The sequence below is a fragment of the Bubalus bubalis genome, chromosome 1, assembly GCF_019923935.1.
Source record: "Bubalus bubalis isolate 160015118507 breed Murrah chromosome 1, NDDB_SH_1, whole genome shotgun sequence".
In the NCBI taxonomy this organism is placed as follows: domain Eukaryota; kingdom Metazoa; phylum Chordata; class Mammalia; order Artiodactyla; family Bovidae; genus Bubalus; species Bubalus bubalis.
The window spans coordinates 160314781-160339889 of record NC_059157.1 but is presented as its reverse complement, the minus strand read 5'-3'; the positions used below and the strand labels follow the sequence as shown (position 1 = coordinate 160339889).

The 25109-nt window shown below is 38.2% G+C and overlaps 1 protein-coding gene across 36 annotated transcripts in view; it reads left to right on the top strand.

The window, feature by feature from the left end:
* The window catches only part of MBNL1 (muscleblind like splicing regulator 1), a 219457-nt gene that overhangs the window by 142253 nt on the left and 52095 nt on the right, over nucleotides 1–25109 (top strand). Inside the window, exon 1 of one of the 36 annotated variants that reach the window (XM_044945840.1) lies at nucleotides 20767–22025. The exons of the other annotated variants lie outside the window; for them this stretch is intronic. The gene's annotated coding sequence lies outside the window, so the exon portion shown is untranslated. Of the gene's footprint in view, nucleotides 1–20766; nucleotides 22026–25109 lie in introns of those variants that run through there. 36 annotated transcript variants of the gene reach the window in all.

Sequence of the window (25109 nt, the reverse complement as noted above, 5' to 3'; positions counted from 1 at the left end):
CACGTTCCCCTGCTGTGCCCACAATCTAGGTGGGCACAAACCTCTACTAGGTTCATCAGTACCATTTTTCTAGATTCTATGTGTATGCATTAATGTACGACATTTATTTTCCTCTTTTTGACTTATTGCACTCTTTATAAGAGGCTCTGGGTTCATTCACCTCACTGCAACTGACTCAGATCATTCCTTTTTATGGCTGCATAACATTTCACTATATAAATGTACCACAACTTCTCTATCATTAGTCTGTGTCCATGGACATCTGGGTTGCATCTGTGTCCTGGTTATTGTAAATATTGCTGCAGTGAACATGGGGGTTTACGTGTCTTTTAGAATTGTGATTTTCTCAGGGTATATGCCCAGTAGTGGGATTGTTGGGTCATATGGTAGACTTATTCCTAGTTTTTTAAGGAATCTCCATACTGTTTTCCATAATGGACGTATCAGTTTACATTAGCACCAACAGTGTGGGAGAGTTCCCTTTTTTCCACATCCTCTTCAGCATTTATTGTTTGTAGAGTTTTTGATGATGGCCATTCTGACTGCTGTGAGGTGGTACCTCATTGAAGTTTTGATTTGCATTTCTCGAGTAATGAGCGATGTTGAGCATCTTTTCATGTGTTTAGTGGCCATCTGAATGTCTTCGATGGAGAAGTTTCTGCCCATGTTTTTGGCTGGGTTGTTTATCTTTCTGCTACTGAGCTATATGAGCTGCTTATAGATTTTGGAGGTTAGCCCTTTGTCAGTTGCTTCATTTACAATTATTTTCTCCCCTTCTGAGAGTTGTCTTTTCATCTTGTTTATAGTTTCCTTTGCTGTGCAAAAGCTTTTAAGTTTTATGAGGTCCAGTTTGTTTATTTTTGTTTTCATTTCCATTAGAAGGTGGGTCAGAGAGAATCTGGCTGGGATTTATGTCAAAGCAGGAGTGTACTGCCTGTCATATGCTATATTTTAATATGGTTTTTACACATTTTCCTGGAATGGGTTTAATTTTTAAATGATTTATGAGGGTGTATGCACTTTAAATGTGTGTATGACACTTTCACTTCATATTTCTCTAAGCATTGAATCGCTATTTTTTTCCTTCTGAATATTGATGTTTTTGTTTGGCGTTACATAGGAAGATTCTGAATAATCAAGATATTAATAAAACAATTCCAAGTTAAGATTTTAAAAATATAGCAAGTTCTTACACCATTTGAGAGGTATATAGTAAATAAAACAAGGGGGGTAGTGGCAAGGTACAATAAACTGGTTCATGTCAGAAAATAATTCCTTGTTTTTAGACAGATCCAGATGGCAAAAATCTTACTTCTTTCCTCAAACCAAGATTTTATACCAAATGTTTTTATTATAACAAGTTTTATTCTTATATTACATTTAAGTAAAAGGCATAAACTCTGCCCATATTCAAAATTGTCTGTGACAAAGCTGGGCTTGAAAGATGAACACATCTGGATTTGGAGAAATGTATGCAAATATGGCTCTAGGTGGCAGAAGTTTATAGGTTTCCTCCTTAGGATTATATAGGTAGGTAGATAGATAGATATACACTTTAAACTTTAGGCTGGACATAGAAAAATCCCATGGAATATTGAATTTGTATGTGACCTGACTTGTTATGAAATAAAAATAAAAGCACATTCTACCCATAAATGCATAGTTTTCTTAAGAAAAATTCCTGTTTATAGTTTGAATATTTAAAATTTTAATACAACATAAAAAGACGAAGACATTTGATTTGTTCCTTCCTGAAATATTATAGCAGAATGTTCAGTGTTGTTTACTAGAAAATCACTTATCAGAGAATTCACTTTGGAGACAATGTAGTTCATTATAGCAAAATTTAATTTAATTTAATTTTGCTGTTGCTGTTCAGTCGCTAGTCGTGTCCAGGCTCCACTGCCCTTCACTATCTCCTGGAGTTTGCTCAGACTCATGTCCACTGAGTCAGTGATGCTATCTGTGCTCTAGTGCTTCAGTCGTGTTTGACTCTTTGCAATGCCATGGCTGTAGCCATGCTCCTCTGTCCATGGATTTTCCTGGCAAGAATTCTGGTGTGGGTTGCCATGTCCTCTTACAGGGCATCCTCCTGACACAGGGATCAAACCCGTGTCTCTTGTGTCTCCTGAATTATAACCAGATTTTTCGCCACTGAGCCACGGGGGAATCCCTGTGCTGTCTAACCATCTCATATCCGTATTTCTATGAAAATTGGCCTTCATTTAATATGCAAATAATTATTCTTTCCACTCATATATGTTCATTCTCACATGTAGTTCTATGAAAGGTGTGTTTTTTATGCTCTGATTAAGTACTTAGTAACGTGAGAAAAGACTAAAATTTGGCTTCCTCTAACATGTTTAGGTTTGTTTCAAAATAATCAGCCCAGTCAAAGGGTTTGAAGGGGTTAGTTATTTGATGTCAAATAATTGTTTGATTGACTTATTACCTTGTTTTTCAGCTGCTCTTTTGACACCTTAATCTGCTTCAGTACAGAGATCATATTTTCTGAGGCCAGGAACATATTTGGTGTTAAGTGTATTTGTGAATTGATTTAGGAACAACCTTAGTGTAACTCAAGCAGTCATAACACACTCCTTAGTTACCCCAAGGAAGGTATATTTAGACTTGTTTAGTAAGCAGAGGTGGTAATGTTTAATCAAGTAAGCAAATATAAGTATGAAATAGTTTGCCTTTAAACCCACTTGGCAGTAGAAAGAGTCAGATGGAAAACTAGCTGACTACTCTTACCCTGTTTGTCTTACGCACTAGTTAAGCGGAATACCTCTCAGACAATGATTGATTAAAGGAAAAGAAACATTTTTCTTTCCTAAAGTCGTAATGGAGACTCTGAAGTATAAGAGTACATTGTGAATCAGTGATAGAATCCTTGTCCCTTGCTGTGATATTTTAGGCCTCACGGCATTTTTAAGAAGGCACAAAACGTGGAGAAATCATACATTGTGTTAGTAAGAGGAAATAGATCATGGAAGTAAAACTTATCCTGCCCTTTCCCTAAAGCTTCAAGTCATTGAAGTGTGAGACAGAAAATGAAACTTTGAAAATCCAAAGTAAATGGATTTTATTTTCTAGATGTTTTTGTAGAGGCTCTTTTTCATTTTTCTAGTATTTCTCCTGTCCATGAACTTGACTGGGTGTGTATCCTAGGCAGAGTGCATTATAGCTCCATATTTTACAATTTAAAGATCCTTGGGAATTCCCTGGTGATCCAGTGGTTAGGGTTCTGCTCTTTCAGTGCTGTGGCTTTGGGTTCCATCCCTGGTCAGGGAACTAAGATACTGCGAACCGTGTGGTGCAGCCAAAAATTTTTTTCTTAATTTTATTAAAAAGAAAAAGATACTTGTCCTTAATGACAAAATGTAAGTAGGAGTCGGATAGGTGTCCTGTACTGTTCTCTCTTACTATGTCATGCTAAGTTGCTTTAGTCGTATCTGACTCTTTGTGACCCCTTGGACCCCTGCCAGGCTCCTCTGTCCGTAAAATTCTCCAGGCAAGAATACTGGAGTGGGTTGCCATGGCAGGGGAGTCTCTTACTTTTCTTACCTTTTAAATTCAGTTTTTGTTTTCCTAATACTTTCTGCAACTTTTTTTTTTCTTTTTGGTCATTGCATTCTTAGTCCTGTGATGTTGCTTTACTTAGTATGTCAGTCCATACTTAATATGGGTGTTTCCATGTATTATTAGTCTCACCGTAGCATTCTTTCAAGGAGTGGTTCTCTCTTGAGAGAGACTGGGACCATGCTTCCAGTCTCAAAGCTAGGAGAAGGGGAGATCTACCTGTCTGATTCCATCTCTGAACTCAAGCAGCCCAGAAGACAAGGGCTGTCCTGTAAGGTAGTATCAGCGTTGTTAGTTTTTTTTTTGGTAGAAGTTTCTACCCAAATTTCTCTTAACATCTCCTCTTATTACCCATTTAAAGCCTCACAATTAGACAGCTTGCGGAGAATGATTTTGTGCAAATGGACTTGCTTTTGGATCCTTAGATGAGTCCTGTTTTTTGTCATCTGTAACAGCTTCTGTGACAGTGGAGCTTGGAATTCTACCTTAAACCGAAAAGTCTTAGAGAGTTCACAGAACTCCTGAAGGAGTTCACAGTTTCAATGTGGGTATTCAAAGGCCCTACCAGTTTATGTTAATTCTACATGTGCAGTTGCCTGGAGAGTGAGTCCATAGCATACAGGGGTGTCTCTGACCCTCCACAGCTGAAGAGTTGTTTGTATGCCCTGTACAGAGCCAGAAAATATTCTGAAAATAGCAAAAAGATCTGAAAACTCTGGCTATAGAGAAATACTGTTTCATGAATAGAGAATACATTGAATTAGATGAGAAGAGCTGGTGTAAAGGAGCCATTGTAACAAGATCAACAAAGGTTTGTTATCCCTGTGGAATAGCTGCCTTGGAGCTAATTCCCAAGCGAGCACCCTCGGGTGGTTTTTAGAGGAATCCTCTGGGCTCTTTTGCATTGTATTGACACTGAGGCCAAGAGATGAACACTTCTCAGAATGTAGATGTATTGTGGTATATTTCCAGGTCCGTTTGCCTCGAAAACTTTGTTGCTGTCATGTTGGAGAAATAACTCATAACAGAAATGAAGAATTTGGAGAATGTACCTTTAACCTGTGCCTAAGACAATTAGTCATGTCATCTTCACTCACCTCAGGTTCCTTTTGTGTGTATTGGGCATTCAGCAGATCTCTAGCCTCTGAGTAAAATCCAGAGACTTAAGGGAGTTTGAGATTTACTGTTTATTAGATTTATTATATATTTAGATTAACCTGTTATTTAAATTATTTCAGTAACAAAGTTACTAACATTTCAGTTATTTCGGTAACAAAGTGATGAATGTTTTCATGTTAGTTTTTAAAATGTAAAATTTAAATAATTTGTATTCGAATGATTACAGGCCTCATATGCTTAGTGTACAACAGAAGTTTATAATGTTTAATTCTAAAAAAGTAACTTTTGGGAGCGGGTGGTGAAGGCTGTAGGCTATAGCAAAGTCTGCCTGAAAGAAGTATTTCTTGGAGGAGACTCTGTACCAATCATTACACTTTTTATTTATTTTTAGGGCGTTTTAAAAACTTGTAAAACAGTCTTTTTCGTGTATAAAATAATCCTTTATTCCCAAGGATGCTGGATTTTTGTCTTGCTACAGAATTATAGAAAAATAGAAAAAATGAAAGGTACAGTCTGAAAAGAATGCAAACTAAATTCAAATTGATTTTTAAAGTTACATTAACAAGAATAACACTTCATTGTCAATTTGAAAAACCTTAAAATGTCATGTCATTATTCCCTAAACAACATATTTTAGAAATAGAAACCAAACAGTAGATTTCGGTCCTAGTAATGGAGCATCCTCTCAGGCAAGCCTGATACAGTGCTAGTTGCTAAACCAAAGCAGAAAGGCACTGAAGCAGGTCACTTGCAATATTCACTGGCAGGTGAGGAGTTTGTTATGATACTTGCTTTCCAACTTTTTGTTTTCAAACTTGAAATCTAAATCTGCAAAGGACATTCTTGCTTGATCAAACATTCTTTTGCCTTGCTTTGGAAATGTCTAATTGTATAAACCAATGCTGTCAGGAGTTTGTAATTCTAAACTTTGAACCATTAGATAGGCTGTTGTCCTCAGTTGACTAGCTGTTTATCTTACAGATTTGACTCTTTACTGGACATGTCCTCTTTGAACTTATTTAGATAATTATTATCTACTCTTTAGGCCTGAAAAGAATATCAAATAACAATGGTGTAATATTCAGGATTATTTATACTTCATGTAAAGCACGAGAGGTTGTACATCTCTGGTAGAAATCTCAGAAAGAGAACTCTATTTGGTAATAATACGGAGTTTTGAGATGTGATCTGCATCTGTGTTGCAATTTGGAAGACCAACAACTTAAGGTTTTTTAAAAATGAATTGTAGTAAATTTATATATACATGCTTTTTTTCCCCAAGAATGTATCTCCTTCTTGTATTTAGACCTTTCTTAGGTTAAGTTCTTTAAAAGACGTTGTTGCCTTAAATAAGTTAAGACATCCTCTAGTTCCCTTTGAGGGCAGAGAGAATGCCCATAGAGGAGGAAGAAAGGAATTGAGAGGGCTAGTACTCTCATGTATTTTTCTCTTTTTCTTTTTTAAATTTTCTTGGCTGAACTTCATGGCATGTGGGGTCTAGCTCCCTGACCAGGATTCGAAACGCCAGGTCTTAAGCATTGGACCTCCAGGGAAGTCCTTCTCATGTAGTTTTCAGTGTTTTAGTTCAGGTCTTTCATAATTAAAATACCCTCCTCTTTCTTAACAACTACTTTCTTACATCTTAAGTATACTCAATTAAAATCTTCATCAATTTCCATGGTATTAAATCATACTAATTCTGGATAATCGATGGTAAACAGTATTAATGCATTAATTAAATAGTCTATTCAGTGTCTTTTCCACATAAAGATCATTCTACCCTCAACTAATGAAGGAATATATATTATACTTCAAAATTTTCATCAGTCATAGGATGATTTCATTTTATTTATAATGAATCAAGTCACATCATGATAGACTGATCCTTTGGAAAAAAGACAAATTTTAAATGGCACTTGCTTTTTAGAGTGATATTGAAATGCATACATCTGGGAACTGCATGATAGAATTTCTACAAAACATTAATATTTATCTTGTGGGTCACCACCTGAAGACTAATAGCACTATGTCCTGAATTCTTGTCATGGACTATGTTAGTAAAACAGTAATAAAAGTGATAGAGTAGTTCACTATTTTATATCCTGTGGCTGGTTATGGTCATCTGGCTGGAGTCTAACCCATATTAATCCCCTGAGTAAACAGTCAGGAACATTCAATGATGTACTTAAAATACTTTTTAACATGTGGTATTTAGAGTGTTTAGAATGTCAAAGGATCCTTTGTAATGATCTTCCCCTTGAGTAGTTCAAAAGATATTTTTAAAGTTATGTTTCAAAGAGCACAGTGTTTGAAGACTTTCAGAAAATATAAATCTAGTAGAGTACTTGTCGGGAGGCAGGGGGGGAAGCTCCATTCTTGGGGGAAAAAAAAAATCATCCTGCACACTAAAATGATATATTAGTCAAATAACCTATGAAAAACTCAAGAAAACAGAGTATGTGTTCATTTTTGCTTAAGAAAAAGAACTTTTATTTTTTCACGAACAAGAGAATGCATTTGGTGCTCCCTTAGGGAGCTACATTCTACTCTATAATTGTGTTTTTCACATTTTATGTTCAAATGGAAATGACTGAAGAGAAAGCATAACATGTTCATTTTTTTTCATAGAACGTATTAAATCCTGTTTCTATGGCAACAACTTTTAATTGGCAAATCCCATTCTGTCAGTACTCTCAAGCTTATTTTTCTAGGGTACATTGAATTGTTAAAAGTGCCTCACAAAGTAAAAGTTAGATTTGGCATTGTTCTTTGGCATTGAAGATGCTCATGGTCAAGATTTATTTTATTAAATGATTTAGCTATAATATATGTGAGCTTCCCTGGTGGCTCAATGGTAAAGAATCTGTCTGCCATGCAGGAAACACGGGTTCAAGCCCTGGGTCGGGAAGATTCCCTGGAGAAGGAAATGACAACCCACTCCAGTATTCTTGCCTGGAACATCCCATGGACAGAGGAGTCTGGCGGGCTACAGTCCGTAGGGTCGCAGAGAGTTGGACATGACTTAGTGACTAAACAGCAGCAACAATACTTGCATAGTAGGTTGCTGTAGAGATAATAACATTTATCTCAACACTCCGTCGTGTGTCAAAAAACCTGCCAAGGATTGGTACAGACACGCAGGCTTACAAACTAAGACTAGCAACTTGAGTTATTTCACATGGCTGAAGTAGTCAGCTATCTTACCTGACTGAACAAACAAAGTTTGAAAAAAAAAATTTAAATCCTTTTGGGCTAGTTTTAAACTTTTAAAACTGTATATCTGTGGTTCCTTATGGCCTTGACTTTAAGTGTATGGAGTAGATTGATTTATTAGAAACAAACATAGTTTGCAGCTTGCTTCTCAGAAATTTTATCTCTTGAATCAATGTGGTACAGAATTTTGAAGCAGGTATTTGCTAAGTTGGATTCGACTACTGCAGTGTTATAAAAATAGATTAAGTAAACAGACACAGCAGGCCAATGCAGCTTGGATTTTGAACTCTTCTGAGACCCAGTATAACTTGAATAGTTGATAGGTCTAGAGAGAAAGAAATATGAATCCCTAAGGTAATTTTAATATTATATAATAAAGGAAGAACTATTTTATTGCAAAGGATCAGGTGCTGTATCTATTATAATTATTTCAGGGAGATTTATCCAAAAGCTTCAGTTTTTAAAGCTATTCTAGTCTGCTGTGTATTTTTTTTTTTTGGCTTTGCTATTTTTGTATCACTGCAGTAGCATAACCCTGCACCAGGCTCAAGACGCCAGTGCAGTTGGTGTTGACTGTGAAAACTGTTATTAAACGAAAGCTAGCAAAAGCAAATCCTTGGAAAGAGAGAACTTGTCTACATTGAAGACTCACAATATTAAATTTGTCTTCTAAATATTAAAATTTGTAAAGAGTAAATGATACTGTGTATCTCCTTCAAAGCTGTGACTTCATATAGTCAAGAACTAAAATATGTTTAGTCATTCTTTTTAATTATTCTCCATTATTGCAGATTTTCTGTAAAAGTGTTCCTTTCTCCTGTACGATCTTTGTCTCTTTAATTTGTTCTTATTGCATTTTTGGTTAACAAATGACTTTGTTCTTTTCTTCAGAAGTCTCAGAAAGCATTTATGTCTGAATGGTTCAGCCTTATCTTGTTAAAGTGCCAGTCTGCCCTTCTAATCTCCATATGTTCCCTGAGCCTTGTGATTCTTGTAATGTAATGTAAATTACATTTATATAGGAAACAAATTAGGAATGTTTGCTGTCTGTCTTTATGTATAGTCAGTTCAGTTCAGTCGCTCAGTTGTGTCCGAACCGCAGCACGCCAGGCCTCCCTGTCCATCACCACCTCCCAGAGTCCACCCAAACTCAAGTCCATTGAGTCGGTGATGCCATCCAACCATCTCATCCTCTGTTGTCCCCTTCTCCTCCTGCCGTTAATCTTTCCCAGCATCAGGGTCTTTTCAAATGAGTCAGCACTTCGCATCAGGTGGCCCAAGTATTGGAGTTTCAACTTCAACATCATTCCTTCCAATGAACACCCAGGACTGATCTCCTTTAGAATGGACTGGTTGGATCTCCTTGCAGTCCAAGGGACTCTCAAGAGACTTCTCCAACACCACAGTTCAAAAGCATCAATCCTTCGGCGCTCAGCTTTCTTTATAGTCCAACTCCCACATCCATATATGACCACTAGAAAAACCGTAGCCTTGATTAGACGGACCTTTGTTGACAAAGTAACGTCTCTGCTTTTTACTATGCTGTCTAGGTTGGTCACAACTTTCCTTCCAAGGAGTAAGTGTCTTTTAATTTCATGGCTGCAATCACCATCTGCAGTGATTTTGGAGCCCAGAAAAATAAAGTCAGCCACCGTTTCCACTGTTTCCCCATCTATTTGCCATGAAGTGATGGGACTGGATGCCATGATCTTTGTTTTCTGAATGTTGAGCTTTAAGCCAACTTTTTCACTCTCCACTTTCACTTTCATCAAGAGGCTTTTTAGTTCCTCTTCACTTTCTGCCATAAGGGTGGTGTCATCTGCATATCTGAGGTTATTGCTATTTCTCCCGGCAATCTTGATTCCAGCTTGTGCTTCCTCCAGCCCAGCGTTTCTCATGATGTACTCTGCATATAAATTAAATAAGCAGGGTGACAATATGTGTGTAAATATACACATACATGCTTTGTGGATAGATTTGACTGTATCACATTTGTCTCTAGTAACCTAAGAAAAGAGTATTATTAATTTATATAAAGAGTGATAAATCAGCTACCAAGGCCATTCCATAAACAGAAAAATAGATATTAAGTGGCCTACAGCTCCCTGTATGATGCCAAGTTCTTTGAACCATGTGCCTTGAACACTGTTTTATGGGCCAACTGGATTTTAGTAGACCCTATATATTCTTACAGTGTTTGAGTATTTGGGAATAATCCCAAAGATTGATGACATGTAATTGTTGGTATTCATGCTTGGGAGGAACTGTAAGTCACTGTGCCCTAAGTGGGCTTGGTGCCTCAGCTGGAGAGGATACCCAATCGGCTACCCACCTCAGTATGTCCCTGTTGACTTCACATACAGAGTGGCTCTGATGAAGTGGGGCATTTCTATGTTTGGGGACTTACAGTGGTCTAGAGGACACAGTTATGCTTTGAAGTATCAAAGGTCTTTTCTTATCAGGGATGTACAAATAGAATTTTTAAAGTAGAAGAAATCTAACAAAGATTAGTTATCATTTTCAGATCTTCAGCTCTTTTAATCCAGAAGTCCCAGTCTCATAATTGAATGAAGGAATATTCTTCTGTTGCCTTTCAATTCCTATACTAAGAGCATCTGTCTTGGTCACGAGTGCTTCTGATTTGCAGTTCAGTTCTTAGGTCTGCCTACTTGCAGCCAGTCCAGGGTTTATGACTTTGAAGATATATAACTAGATACTCTATGGGAAATGGTAGGACAGAGGAGACACAGAATTTTCTGGGAAAACGCCAGTGATTCTGGTTCTAGGACCTACCAGTTGAAAGTTAGAGCTGGAATTCCTGGGTTGGGAAGATCCCCTGGAAAAGGGAATGGCTACCTACTCCAGTGTTTTTGCCTGGAGAATTCCATGGACAGAGGAGGCTGGTGGGCTACAGTCCCTGTGGTCACAAAGAGTTGGACACAACTAAACGACTAACACTTTTGTTGTTGTTTAGAGACTAATTTACTTTTATTCAGTCCTTCCAAGTTCACTTGAAGTATTTCATAGATCTTGAAAGGGATTTTAATCTCCATATATGCCGTTTTGTATATGTGGATATGGGTCTCCCTGTATATACACATACCCATACACATACCCATATATATATATATGTGAGTGTGTGTGTGTGTGTGTATATATATATCTTCACTTCTCTTATATGTATCTCTCTTTCTAGATACACTCAAACACACAAATGTTAATCAGTTTGAGATCACGTTTTTGGAAATAAAATGCCATACCTTCATTCTTGTAGTGGAGAAGCACCCCCAAGTAGCAGGAACATGAATACTGGGATACTTGATTTGGGAAGGGTATGTCTATAGGACACAGACAAGAATGCTCTTATCCTGCAGTCTGGAGAGGCAGAGCACTTTGTAGAATGGCTCTCCTTACCAAAACAATGAACTGAGGCCCACTCCCACTTTGAAACACTGTCTGTATCCTTTATCATTTTTAAAGGAACTTCACCATATAATATTATACATAAAGGTGATCTTTCTTAGAGAAATTTAAACCTTTCCTAGAATGGATAATGACAGCCCCAAGATTGAAGTGTGAAGTCTTCACAGCTAGGAGCAGATGTGTTATGTAACTGCTTCAGCTACCCTTCACAGATTTCTGACATTGCCCGTCACATTCCTGACTGTCCCACATTTCCATTTTTTCTTCCAGTTTCTTATACCTGTACACCTTCCTTCTGACCTTATCATTAGGATTTGCAAACTTGGTTCATACAACTTGCCTGAAAATCACATGGGGAAGTCAAATGCCTCTTACAGCTCCAGAAGACTTTTGGGGGAGGAAAGCTAACCATATTGGGGGGCTTCATTTTGTGTATTTCCTTATCCTTGGTGCGTCTACCTTCTGCCTGCAATGGTTTTGTTTGCACAGCATTTTGCTAAACATATGCCAGGCATTACTGCAGTGCTGCTTCCTGTACTAAACACCTTGGCATAATTCAAGATGAAAAACAGAATGTATGTGAGAGATGAAAAAATCAGATTTGATTACTGAAGTGCTGACATCCAAATTGGTAGCAGTGAGAAGTAACACATTTGCCTCAGGCATGCCTATCTGTGTGTCTCTCCCCCTCCTACTCCAAGTCACAGGGAAGCCCATTTAAACATTCTTAGGAATGCTTTCCAATTTTACTTTGGTGGGAAAGGCTGAGTTTTCAAGGAATTCGTAATAAAGTATTGGCATTCTCTTAAGCTTCTGTCATTTGAATGAATCGCAAACTATTTTTGAGTTTCTTCTATTGAACATGGGTTATAAGTATAGGAAACATCATTAAGTCTTGTCATTTTGGAAAGGGAAATTTATATTATGGAGAGGCAGTTGAGATGTATAACTAGCAAGTACCGGCATAAAGACTTCTTTTTTCTTCATATGATGCAACATAAACAGAGATATCAACAAGAGGTTCCTAAAGATAGGCCTTAAATTTTTAAAATACTTGAATGATACTGTATTCATATGAATATGTAATTCACTTCTTATTGTTCCGTAATGCTTCTGTTAAAAATTTCAGAGCATCTTTCTGAGAGCTAAAATTGATATGAGACCCAATGCAGTGGTGTTAATGGGGACAGAGTTCAACAAATTGAGCCTTTTGTACATATTTACATTTCGTGTGCTATTTCAAAACTCCAAAAATGAATGGAATGCTTTTGAAAATTGGCATACTTCTCCTACTTCTGCCTCTTTGAATAAACAACTGCCCCAGAATTTCTGTTTTTGTTAAGTAGCAACAAGAAATAAAAAACATTTGAAGTGTTAATCTTTAATTTTTGAATAATATATCTTTTTTTTAGCATTTCTTCTTAACTGATTCCCTTCTATTTGGGGCACAGTTATATAATAGCCTTAATTGGGTGAGCTGTCATCTCAGGGTGGGAAAAATACACATGAAGAAAGAACATACATTATAAAAGTAGCCTTTCAGAATACTTCAGTGCTCTGCCAATACCGTCACGTTCTTCTGAAAGGGAGCTACTCTCACTTTTTTGTGGTAAAGTAAGGGAAACTTCTTAAAAGATGCAAAAATATTCCTGAAATTCATCTGAGTAGAAAATCCCAAAGCCCCCTTTTTTTATGTTTTTAACAGGAAACATGCCTTCACAGATGGTCTGTTGAATTTTCTAGCATGTTAATGTGGTATATAATTTATTGTCTTAGGTCCTAAGTTCTAGACTGGTCCTATCTTATCTCTTTGATGATACCTCCCTCCTAAAAAGAATTTGCATCACTTGCTTAGATGCTGCAAGAAGATAATATAACTCCTCTATATAAACATTCCTGTCCTTCCCACCTAACACTTACTCGGCCATCTCCCCGTCTTAGGTCATGGCTCCCTCAAATCCCTTTTCCACTTGTGCCTGCGTACCTCTGAGGTCTGAGAAGGGAACAACATGCATTCCCCCTAGAATTCACATAGAAAGTGCTTATGGCCCTTGCGTGGCTTTTAAATCTGTTATGCAGCTTAGAATCACAAATTATTTTGTGGCTACAATCTTATCTATCCTAGAGGAGTTTTTGATATCCAGAACTGATTCCAGGTTCCAGAGTGCTGTTCTGTTCCCTGTTTCCTTTTTTATTTTTTTCAAATTATAGTTGATATACACTGCTTCTGGTATATAGCAAAGTGATTCAGTTTTATATATATATATATACACACACACATATATATGTGTATATATATGTATTCTTTTTCTATAATTTACCATTATAGATTATTGCAGGATATTGAATATAGTTCCCTGTGTTGTAACAAGGAAGATCTTGTTGTTTATTTCATTTATAGTAGTGTGTATCTGTTAATCCCAAGTTTCTAATTTAGTCCTTCACCCCTCCTCATTTGGTAACCATGTTTGTTTTCTACATCTGTGAGTCTGTTTCATAAAGAAGTTCATTTGTATCAATTTTTTTAGACTCCACATAGAAGTGATATCATATGATATTTTTCTTTCTGACTTTACGTAGTATGATAATCTCTAGGTCCATCCTTGTTGCTGCAAACAGCATTATTTCATTCTGTTTTATGGCCAAGTAATATTCCATTGTTTATGCATCATGTGTGTATTCACACATCTTCTTTATCCATTCATCTCTTGTTGGACATTCAGGTGGTATGTCAGTGTCCACAGCAGTGCTGCTTACAATGACCGAAACATGGAGGCAACTCACCATACTTTTAATGGGCATAGTAGTTGTAGCCCTTTCATTTTCTGAGATTTTAACTGCCACGAAATGGTGGCAGTGAGCCAGAAGTCTCTGGAATCCTAGTGAACTAGTAGGTAAGAAAGCCACCGATGACTTACCTTCGCAAGAGAATGAATGGGGAGGTAGAGCATGAATCCTATCAGGGTTGAGAGAATGTCCTTCAACCATTTTAGCCCAACTTTATTTATATCTCTTCTTAAGGATGCTTGCCTTGAAATTAGCTTCCACTCATTTCTCCTCCATCCAATTCTTTTTACTAATTAGTATTACATTTTGTCTTTCTTCTACCCTGTGTCATCTGGTATGATAGGTTAATAGACACCCAATGTATATTTATTAATACTATAAAAATAGTATATTAGCAAAATTGTGCATATAGTTTCCTTTCCAATGTATATGCAGTCATTGGCACAGTGAATTTGAATATTAAATATAGCTCTTTTCTTAAAAGAGTCATTTCTTAGCCCTTATGGGTATTATCCCTTATAATAGGAGGTATGAAATTATTTTAAATAATTTTTCTAAGAATTTCAATGGAAAATGGTGTCTAATTTATAGAGCTTTTCTAACAGTTATTGAGAGTAACCAATTTAGTGTGAATCTATTTTTAACACTGACATTCAGTTCATCCTACATGTGTTTAGAAGATGAACCTACAGCTTTTAAAAACCAAGATTATCAGCTAGATTTTCTTCATAATTTTCTCCAAAGTGAGAACCACTGAGACCTTTGTAGTGGTAACACAAATACTTTGGAGCAAAATTGAGTTTTTCCCAAAGGTCAACAGAGACAGCTTTGTTTATGATTTGCAAAATGTCATATTAATTTGTGTGAAATCCATAGTGTAACTAAATACATACTGTGGTGACAGTTAGAAGAAATCTGTTTGTACTTACATCCAGTGAAAAGAGTCCTCTAAAGATTGTTTTTTTCACTGCTTCATTTTAAATACCACTGACTATTTAAATTTGAACTTGATATTGTCTTAGTTCTAAACATAGCTGGCCAAATATGTTTATATAGTACATATGAATCAGGCAGATGAGTCTCTGTTGCTTTAATTGTTCTGTGACTTTGTACAACTTATTTAATATCACAGGATCTCTGAATCCTCATCAGCATGAAATAGGTGGAGGTGGAGATTCCAGTACTCCCATCATGTAATTGTGGGGAGGACTATGGGAGATCTAGTCTTTCCTTTATTCAGCACTCTGACTCACTCCAGGCTCAGGGAGGCAAGGCCCTGCCTTCATGGATCTTGTTTCCCTAGCGTGTTTGTCAGTGAATAAGGAAACACATAAATAAGCAACATGATTGCAGGTATGACTAGTGCTGTGAAGAGAATAAACAGATGGAGCCTAGCTCTGCCAGGGCTTTAGTTGGTTATGCCCACTGCCCTGTTTGCAAGAGCATAGACAATAAATGGCAAACTTTCTTCCCTTCATTATTCATTTAATTTCCTTACCTTGTATTTAACTCTTATGTTCATAATTTAAAAAAAAAATGTGGGTAAGTAATAGTTTTTATTTTGTGAGAAATGTTTTATTTTCATAAATCTAAGGCTGCAAAGCAGACTTCTTATTTCTTCAGGGTTAATAGAGTGACTTAGTACAGTTTCATTTCTTCATAGGGTAATATAAATTATTTTGAACTCGACTATCAAATAATAGTCTTGATGATCATTTAAGTCCAGTTTCTATTCTTCGCCACTTTGGTCTGTACTGTCTTTCACATCGGAGAAGGCAATGGCACCCTACTCCAGTACTCTTGCCTGGAAAATCCCATGGAAGGAAGAGCCTGGTGGGCTACAGTCCATGGGGTCGCGGAGAGTCGGACACGACTGAGCGACTTCACTTTCCCTTTTCGCTTTCATGCATTGGAGAAGGAAATGGCAACCCACTCCAGTGTTCTTGCGTGGAGAATCCCAGGGATGGCGGAGCCTGGTGGGCTGCCGTCTATGGGGTCGCACAGAGTCAGACACGACTGACGCAACTTAGCAGCAGCAGCAGCAGTCTTTCACATTTGTGTCCTAACTTGATGTTCTAGCCCACTCGAACAGTTTAGTGCAAATGTTTTGTCTTGTGTTGTTACAAACCATGTACCCAACAGTCACCACTTGGACTTAATGAGTGCAGTCTTTCTATATCCTTATGACATAGGCCATTTTCACTATGCAGGGTCTTCCTGAAATTCAGGCGGGTCTCAGCAAAGGTACTTGGTGGATGGGTTATCTTGGCTTTTTTGTAGATTTCTTAACCAGGCTTCCACTTAACTTTGTTAAGTTACTTCCACTTAACTTTGTTATTTCCACTTAACTTTGCCTTAACTCTCTCACTTTACCTCTCCTGAACAAAGCCTTCAATACCAGCCAGGTTAGTTTATCTACTGTCTTTTTTTTTTTTAATCTACTGTCTTTATAATGGCCTGAAGTTCCCACTTGGGTGGCATTGCTTGCTGCTGTTTTACTTAGCAGAACCTCGTGGCTTTTTGGATTCCTGAGGAGCCAAGTCTGCTATAAAGGACATAATCCTTAGACTTGGTAGCAGACCTGGATTTACATTTTATTTGCTCTTTCTGTGATCTTGGGCAAGTCATGAAACTTCGGTGGACTTTAATTTCCACATCAGACTAATGAAATTAATGCCCGATACTCCTGGGGTCATTGTGAGTTGATTGAATTGCTCCCAAAAAGTGCTTCGCTCCTGATCTTTTTTTTCCTTTGCACTTGGTCCCCCTTGGTATAACAGGACACTTCATAGTATTCATTATTTGTTTTCTGACACATACTCTGTATTATGATCTATGGTTGGTCCCACTCCACCTTTTCTTTTTTTTTTTTGATAGGCAAGGAGATAAAAGAAAGATGTAGGTTAAAGTTCTCAGAAAGAAAGTTTGGGGATTACCTGCTTATTTTAATGAACTATGAACCATCTGTACATTTGTGTGAGCAGTTAAATTAAGAAATGCTTTTACATAGTAGACCCATAATAATTAAATGTTAAAGAAAAACACAGAAGGTATAACATGGTTTTGACTATTACTGGAAATAACATAAGGAGAAATAACAGAAAGTAAAGCTACAATAAGTCGTTGGCAAGACTGTTCAAAATGAATGATGTCATCTGAAAGTTTCTTCACTTCAGAAAATCTTGGCGATAAGAACCTTGACATTCTGAGCAATGCTCAGACTCATGATTGATAACATGTTTTAGGCATAAACAGTAAGGCTACTGATAACTTGTAAACTTTTGCTTGAATCTATTTAAAGTATTTCTTGGTCCTTACATAGTTCTCTATTTAATCTTCCCTAAAATAAACTCATTGACTAATACATTGTAAATCTTTTCCTGCTGTGTGTTCCACGTGCTCTGGTAACGTCATTGACTCACTTCTGTGGAGTCTGGGGCACCTGTCCCCCACCCCACATAAGCCAATACGCTTTAGCAAAACTCTGGCAGCTTATAACATAGAGTACTGATTTTAGAAGGAGTTACTTTTTGTTTGTGTAATCAGTCCATTTGATTATCAGCTGCTTTTTTTTTTTTTTTTTTTTTTTTTGCTATTCTAACAACTGTTAAAACAGTTGTGGGAAAAACCCACATTTTTTGTTTCATTTTATTAGTAATCCCATGAGCAATGAATGCCTCAAAATCTTTGCCAAGCTAGGCTATTGGGCCTCCCAGGTGTTGCAGTGGTAAAGAATCCACCTGCCAATGCAGGAGACATGGGTTCGATCCCTGGATTGGGAAGATCCCCTGGAGAAAGAAATGGCATCCCACTCAGTATTATTGCCTGGAGAATTCCATGGACAGAGGAGCCTGGTAGGCTACAGTCCATGGGGTTGCAAAGAGTAGGACACAGCTGAGTGACTGAGCATACCTAACTTCTTGACATTTTCCAATCTGAGTAATTCTGATTTCGATTATTATTTACTCTTTTCTGATGTGACTATAGTATAGAGTCTAGTTTCTATCTGGGAATGAAGGAAGCCATGAAATAAAGTAATGGCCTAATGATTGAATCTGAAATTTGCTACTGAGTAGCAAGAAATTGGAAAATAATCATGCCTAATGTGGCAGCTAATCAATAAATACATTTTCAAAACATTAATAGATTTTGAAAAAGCACTGTTCTAGGTGTGTTTTAGAATTTAGACATACACTTAACATATATATATATGTATATTACATGTCCAGTGTATGTGTGTATATAGATATATGTATCATGCATATATTGGGCTTCCCAGGCAGTTCAGTGGTAAAGAATCCACATGCCAATGTAGGAGACGTGGGTTCAATCCCTGCTGCTGCTACTGCTGCTAAGTCGCTTCAGTCGCATCCAACTCTGTGCGACCCCATAGACAGCAGCCCACCAGGCTCCCCTGTCCCTGGGATTCTCCAGGCAAGAACACTGGAGTGGGCTGCCATTTCCTTCTCCAATGCATGAAAGTGAAAAGTGAAAGTGAAGTCACTCAGTCGTGTCCTACTCTTAGCGACCCCATGGACTGCAGCCTACCAGGCTCCTTCATCCATGGGATTTTCCAGGCAAGAGTACTGGAGTGGGGTGCCATTGCCTTCTCCGGGGTTCAATCCCTAGGTCAGGAAAATCCCCTGGAGAAGGAAATGGCAACCTGTTCCAGCATTCCTGCCTAGAAAATCCCATGAACAGAGAAGGCTGGTGGGCTACAGTCCATGGGGTCTCAAGAGAGTCCAACATGACGGAGCAACTAAGCACACATGTATATTATTTACTATATATTCTACTTCATGATACTCCTGTATTTCTTTGCTCATTCAGTGAGTTAATACCTATTATGAGCCCATCACTATCCTAGATGTTCTTGTTTTGGGAGTACAGCTGAAAAATAGACAGTCGTGGTTTCTACCCTCATTCCTGATCTAGTGAAAGACAAGGGCAACTGCCAAGTGATTATGATAAAGTGTAATGAATGCTCTGGAGCCAACTGAAAGAGCATTAAACAAAGACTTGAAGTTTAAAGAACTTCCTGGAGGTGGTGACATTTAACTGGAGTCTAACTGACTAGAAATCAGCCAGGCCAAACAGAAAAGATGAGGGGAGGGTGAAGTATTTGAATAACTGGATCTACGTGGACAAAGTAACATCTTGCCCAAGGGACTGAATGCAGTTTAGTTTGATATGGCTGGGAGAGAGAGGAGGAGGGAGAGAGAATGAGTGTGCATTAGGATGGTGTGGGGTGGGGACTGTGGAAAAGATGGGATGATGATCTGGAGAATGGGTAGGTCTGTGTTGTCTGGACTATTAAAATAATTACTTAATTTGGTCTTCTTTCCCTAGGCTTTCAGCCATATCAGGCCCCCTTAGCTCCTGTCGGATGAATTCATGAAACACAGTTTTGCCAACGTCATCCTTGGTCCCCTTCAGAGACTCTCTCTAGCCTGTAGGAGGAAGTAGACAATCTTTAACTCAGTTTTTAAAAGGGTCCCCAAGCTGGACTCACTTTGCAAACTTTATTTCCCATGACTCTTATTACAGATTTATTACTTGTTACTGATGCTTCAATTGTGCTATTCCCTCTACCTGAATATCTTTTCTAACTCATCATGTATAAAATTGTCTCTCTTGTTCAAAGCTATTATCTGACTTTTCTAAGTGGAATCTTTCTCGTTTTCCTTGAAATTGTAAGAACTCTTCATCTGAATGCCTGTTACGATGCTTTTTGTCTTCTTTCTGTATATTTGCGCTTTTTATGTGCCTGCTTTATTTCCCTGAGTAGACTGTGTGTCTGATTCATTTTCTGTCTCCTGTGCCCTGCAGCACTCAGTACACGAGTGGTTTCACCAAGTAGATAAATGGTGGATCAATAAATAAATTAGTTTTTCTAGAAGATATTAAGGCTTGGTATGAAGCATATTTTAGGCAAGGCCACTTATTTTACTTTTTTGCCTCATCCATTCATTTCCTATCTTCTAGCTTATTTTTCAGGTTAGATAGGAGACAATGAATCAGTTGTTCCATTGTGCTTTCTCTTTTGCCTGCATGTACGCCCAAGATGATATGCCCAAGGGAACACAAGGCAGTTGCTCTTTTTGTGTCCACCTTTGCCCCGAACACCCTTTCTCCCACTGTCTAGGAAAGGAGCTGTGAGGAGACAGTGCAGGAACACAAGTATCAGTTAACAGGCAGATAACATTAGCTGTTATCTTGAAGTCATTGGCAAACACTGGTTTTAAAAGACCTGTGGAAAGGATTGTGATGGATGTGTAAATGAGAATGTGTATTAGTAGATAGAGGTTCACCAATGGTCCTCAGAGTAGCAGCCATTAGAACTGTCTGAGAGCTTTCCTGGGACCCAGCCAAAATCAATTAAATCAGAATTTCTGGGGATGGAGGCTGGGCATAGGAATTTTTAATTTGTCATGATTAAGGGCTTTCCAGATGTTGCTAGTGGTAAAGAACCTGCCTGCCAATTCAGGAGACACAGAGATGAAGGTTAGATCTCTAGGTTGAGAAGATCTCCTGGAGGAGGGCATGGCAACCAACTCCAGTATTCTTGTCTGGAGAGCCCCACGGACAGGGGAGCCTGGCGGACTGTGGTCCACAGTGTCATAAAGAGTCAAACACGACTGAAGCTACCTAGCACGCATGCACACCATGATTAAGGACCACTGGCTTAAAACTTAAACAGTGGTGTCTCAGTAGTGTGGTGATTTGGACACCAAAATGTCCTTCTTGCCTCCTAAATTGCTTATTCATTCTGCAAACGTACTGAAAATGCTTAGATTTCAGCCTGTTTTTAACAACTTCTTAATCTCGAGGGATAGACAGACTTGTAAAAATTACCTGTGATACAATTTGACAGATGCTGAATTCACCACTGTGAGTTTATCCTACCTGGCAAGAAAGTGGTGAGGAGGAAGGAAGGGAAAAGGAAAGAGAAAATGCCACGGAAAGGGACATTTGAAAAGGGTCATCTCTCATCATCAGATTGAACCTAAGAAAATGATTCTGTGTTTTTATCAATCCCTGTTAAAATAGTTTCCTAATGGTCAGAGAAATGAGCATTGGTTGATTTGTCCTTGGGCATGGGGGAAGCTTTCTCACAGTCACTTGGGAGTTAAGTTCCTTGGATGCAGTTTCACAAATGAAGGCACTGTGCAGGCTTGGAGGCGAGCACCTACCTGAGGCCAGCGTTGGTGGCTGACAGAGCCACACTGAAGCCAGGGCTTCCTGGCTCCTAAAGAAGTGGTTTTGTCCCCCCTGGACTGAACATTTGCCATCCTTAGCCACTGGAGGCTTGTGGGAGTTAGTTCATTCAAAGAGATTCTAACTTGACCGTGAGCTGAAGGACTCTGTCAAAACAGAGGTTGAAGGAAAAGGAGAAGGAATGCTTTCCAGCATGTGTGAGGGGAATTGGGGGTTGCATGATTCCAGGGATGTGAAGAATGTTCTGGGTATGGGAAAGGGACTCAGGGCTGTCTGGTCACCGAGTACCAGCGCCTAATCAGAGGCTTTTATACTGTGCTCTTATCTGTCACATTATCCCTAGGATGGTATTCTTCTTGTTTTATAAAAGAGGAAGTTTAAGTAGAGTGAGGTTGAGTAATTTACTCAGTCTTACTGCTAATAAATACCAAAGTTGGCTTTAGAACCAACAGCCTTGTGATTCCAGTTCACGTGATCGTAACCATTGAGGCTGGGGCTCTACTACTCTTTTACATCACATCCTGGGATGGTTCCTGGGATGGTTTCTGTGTGCAGATCGCCAAGGCCTGCAGAGGAGGAGCTTTCACACTAAAGGCGCAGAGAAGTCCGACAAAGGGCCATATTGTTTCTTTGGGTCGGAGCAAAGTACAGACTTGTGTTTGGATGATGGTATTGTATTAATAGTAAGTTACTAGAAAATGGAGCAAATGAGACGAGGGGGAAAGGAGAATAGAATTGAAAGAAAACAGGGCCATAGGGTGTGAGTTAATTGGGTGAAGATGTAGAAGTTTGGGTGAAGATGCAGAAGGAATGTTTTTGAGAACTACTTTATTGAAAGAAGATTTATATATATATATATATTTAGCTGAAGTATGGGCTTCCCTGATAGCTCAGATGGTAAAGAATCTGCCTTCTATGCAGGAGACCCAGGTTTGATCCTGGGTTGGGAAGATACCCTGGAGAAGGGAATGGCTACCCTCTCCAGTATTCTTGCCTGGGAAATCCCATGGACAGAGGAGCCTGGCAGGCTGTATGGTCCATAGGGTCGCAAAGAGTCAGACACAACTGAGTGACTAACATTTTCACTTTTTTCTAAATGGATTGATTTAGAGTGTTAATTTCTTTGGTTTTCGCTTTTGTTTGTTTGTTTGTTTTTCCTTTCTTTTTTTGTGTCTGAAGGATTTTTTAATGTAAACTTATTTATAGTTGATTAGCAATGTTGTGTTAGTTTCAGATGTACAGCAAAGTGATTCAGTTCTACACACATGTATCAGTTCTTCTTCAAATTCTTTTCCCATTTAGGTTGTTACGTAATATTGAACAGAGTTGTGCTATATATAGTAGGTCCTTGTTGGTTATCCATTTAAAATACAGCAATGAGTACATATCTATCTGAATCTCCCTAACTATTCCTTCCCCATCCTTCCCCTCTGGTAACTAGAAGTTCCTTCTCTAAGTCTGTTAGTCTGTTTCTGTTTTGTAAATAAGTTCATTTGTATCGTTTATTTTTTTTAGCTTCCACGTGTAAGTGATATCATACTATATTTCTCTACTTTGGACAAAATACTTTATATTCTGAAATAAAGTCAGGACTGATTCACTCGGCAAACATTTCTTGGGCGTGTTGACCTGGACTGGGCTGGGGGCACAAGGCTGAGGCACAGCCCCCTTCTGGAGGCAGCCGGCATGGGAGGAAGACATGTAATTAATTCACAGTAAAGCCCTATGACCCTCTTGGGAGGAAGACAGACATGTGCAAAGTGCCAAGGAACGTGAAATGACTATATCTACTAACAACCACCTGCTGTAGCCAGAGGTGGACAGTGTCAGATTCACAGATAACGTTGCTTTACTCACTTAATGCACCCAAGCCCGGTGTTTAGAAGATCTGGGCTTTCAGCCTAAATGTTGATGATGTGATAGCAGAAGAAAAACATCATGTGACAGCCGCCTGTGCTTTTCCCTCTTACGTTCACATTCTGGCTTATTATAAAACAGTGTTGCCATGGCTGGCATTCCCGTGAGGCTCAACATCTCCGTACTTTTCATCTTAAATAAGCACTTCAGAATATCTCCGCAGCTTCTGATTGCTGTTTAGAACAAGCACCTTGTAATGATTAAGCTTTTCAAAGGCTGAAGTTTAAGTCACGACTTCAGTACCCTTCTGCCTTAGAAACTCATCTTACAGATGTTCTGAAAGAGTTCCTTAGTTCATAGGCATCTTTTTTATTTATGTATGTATTGTTACAATGGATCATTTGCCAGAGAACTATTCGAGGATAGTAGAAATATAATGAATGATTTCTCTAAATTCAGAGACTTTCCAGTTTTATTCCCAGCAATAATTTTTAAGTAACTTTTGTTGATGGTTACTCTTTTAGATGTTTGGAAACCTGCCAGAGAAAGCCAGTGACAGTCTCTAGGGGTGGGGGTGGGGGCAGAGGAGGAGAGAGGCTCAGATAACCTGTGTTGTAATACTGCTTTTTTACCTCAAGAGCTTTTTTTTTTTCATCCTGCTGCCTGTGCTACCGCAGTCAGCATCCAATAGAGACGTATTCTGCGCCCAGGAGCCAATCGTCTTGCTTCTTGATGCAGCCTGAAGTCTGAGGGGGAGCTGATGGCTGTGCACAGTTTTAGCAAATTGTCATGGGGATGCTGGGCGGGGAGAGGGGGTGGGTGGAGTGCTTTCCCCACAGGGACTGAGGCAGTGGCATCGAGCACATGTTGTTCAAGTGCAAAGTTGATCTGCCTGAAGGAGACCGTGGTCAGCAGTAATGAGGGCCTTTGTCACCTCACTTTTGCTTCATTGTTTATGTGAAGCAGTAGCATTTAATGGCTGGACTTGAGGCGGAATCTATGAGGTCAGGAAGCTAGTGACATTGTTTTCAGTTAGGGAATCCCAGAGGTTTTTTATAATTTAAGGTTTATCGTAACTAAAAATAAATGTTACCATTTTAGAGATGTAAAAACAGGGTTTGCTTTCCTGTATTTGTGGGCATATAGGATCTAGAATAAAATAAATAAATCCTTCATATAAATACCAAGTAATGGTGTGTTCTCCAGCTGACTTCACCAAAATGTTTTACCTCTTTGATTTCCTTTAGTTTCTTTAAATTGCTGGATGAAAATCTTACCCCTTAAAACCTCTTTGTATTATTACCTAACTTTATTTTTCACTTTTAATATATGCATATATATATATATATATATATATATATATATATATAAAATGGATCCTCTCTTCTTATACAAAATCAGCTTTTCTTTACATGTGATCTGTCTAAATCACAGAGGCCAGGTTAGTGGAATCCATAGAAAGTCTAAGAACCTCTTGCCTCACTGGGACTCTTGTTGAAATGGATGATGTGAAGCAAGAGTTTAATTTTTTGGTGTACAGTTGTTTTCTTTTTAGTTTTCAGAGAAAGTGAAATTTATAAGAGAATCTTAATTTTTTTTCCATGACACGTTGGAAATACTATTAGAGTAGTCTTCTCAAAATTTAGTTGCTTAGACATAGGTATACCTATGGCTGTTCACGTTGATGTTTGGCAGAAACCAACACAATATTGTAGAGCAATTATTCTTCAATTAAAAATAAATTTAACTGTAAAGATAAAATTAGTTTCTTATACTGCAAAACATCTTTTCCTTTTGTAGAATTCAAGGGGGTTGAAGCTTTCATTGGTTCTGACCTATTCTGGATAAAGTCATATATGTTTTTAGTGTGAGCAGTGTTTAGAAAAGCAGGCACATGGAACAGTGATCAA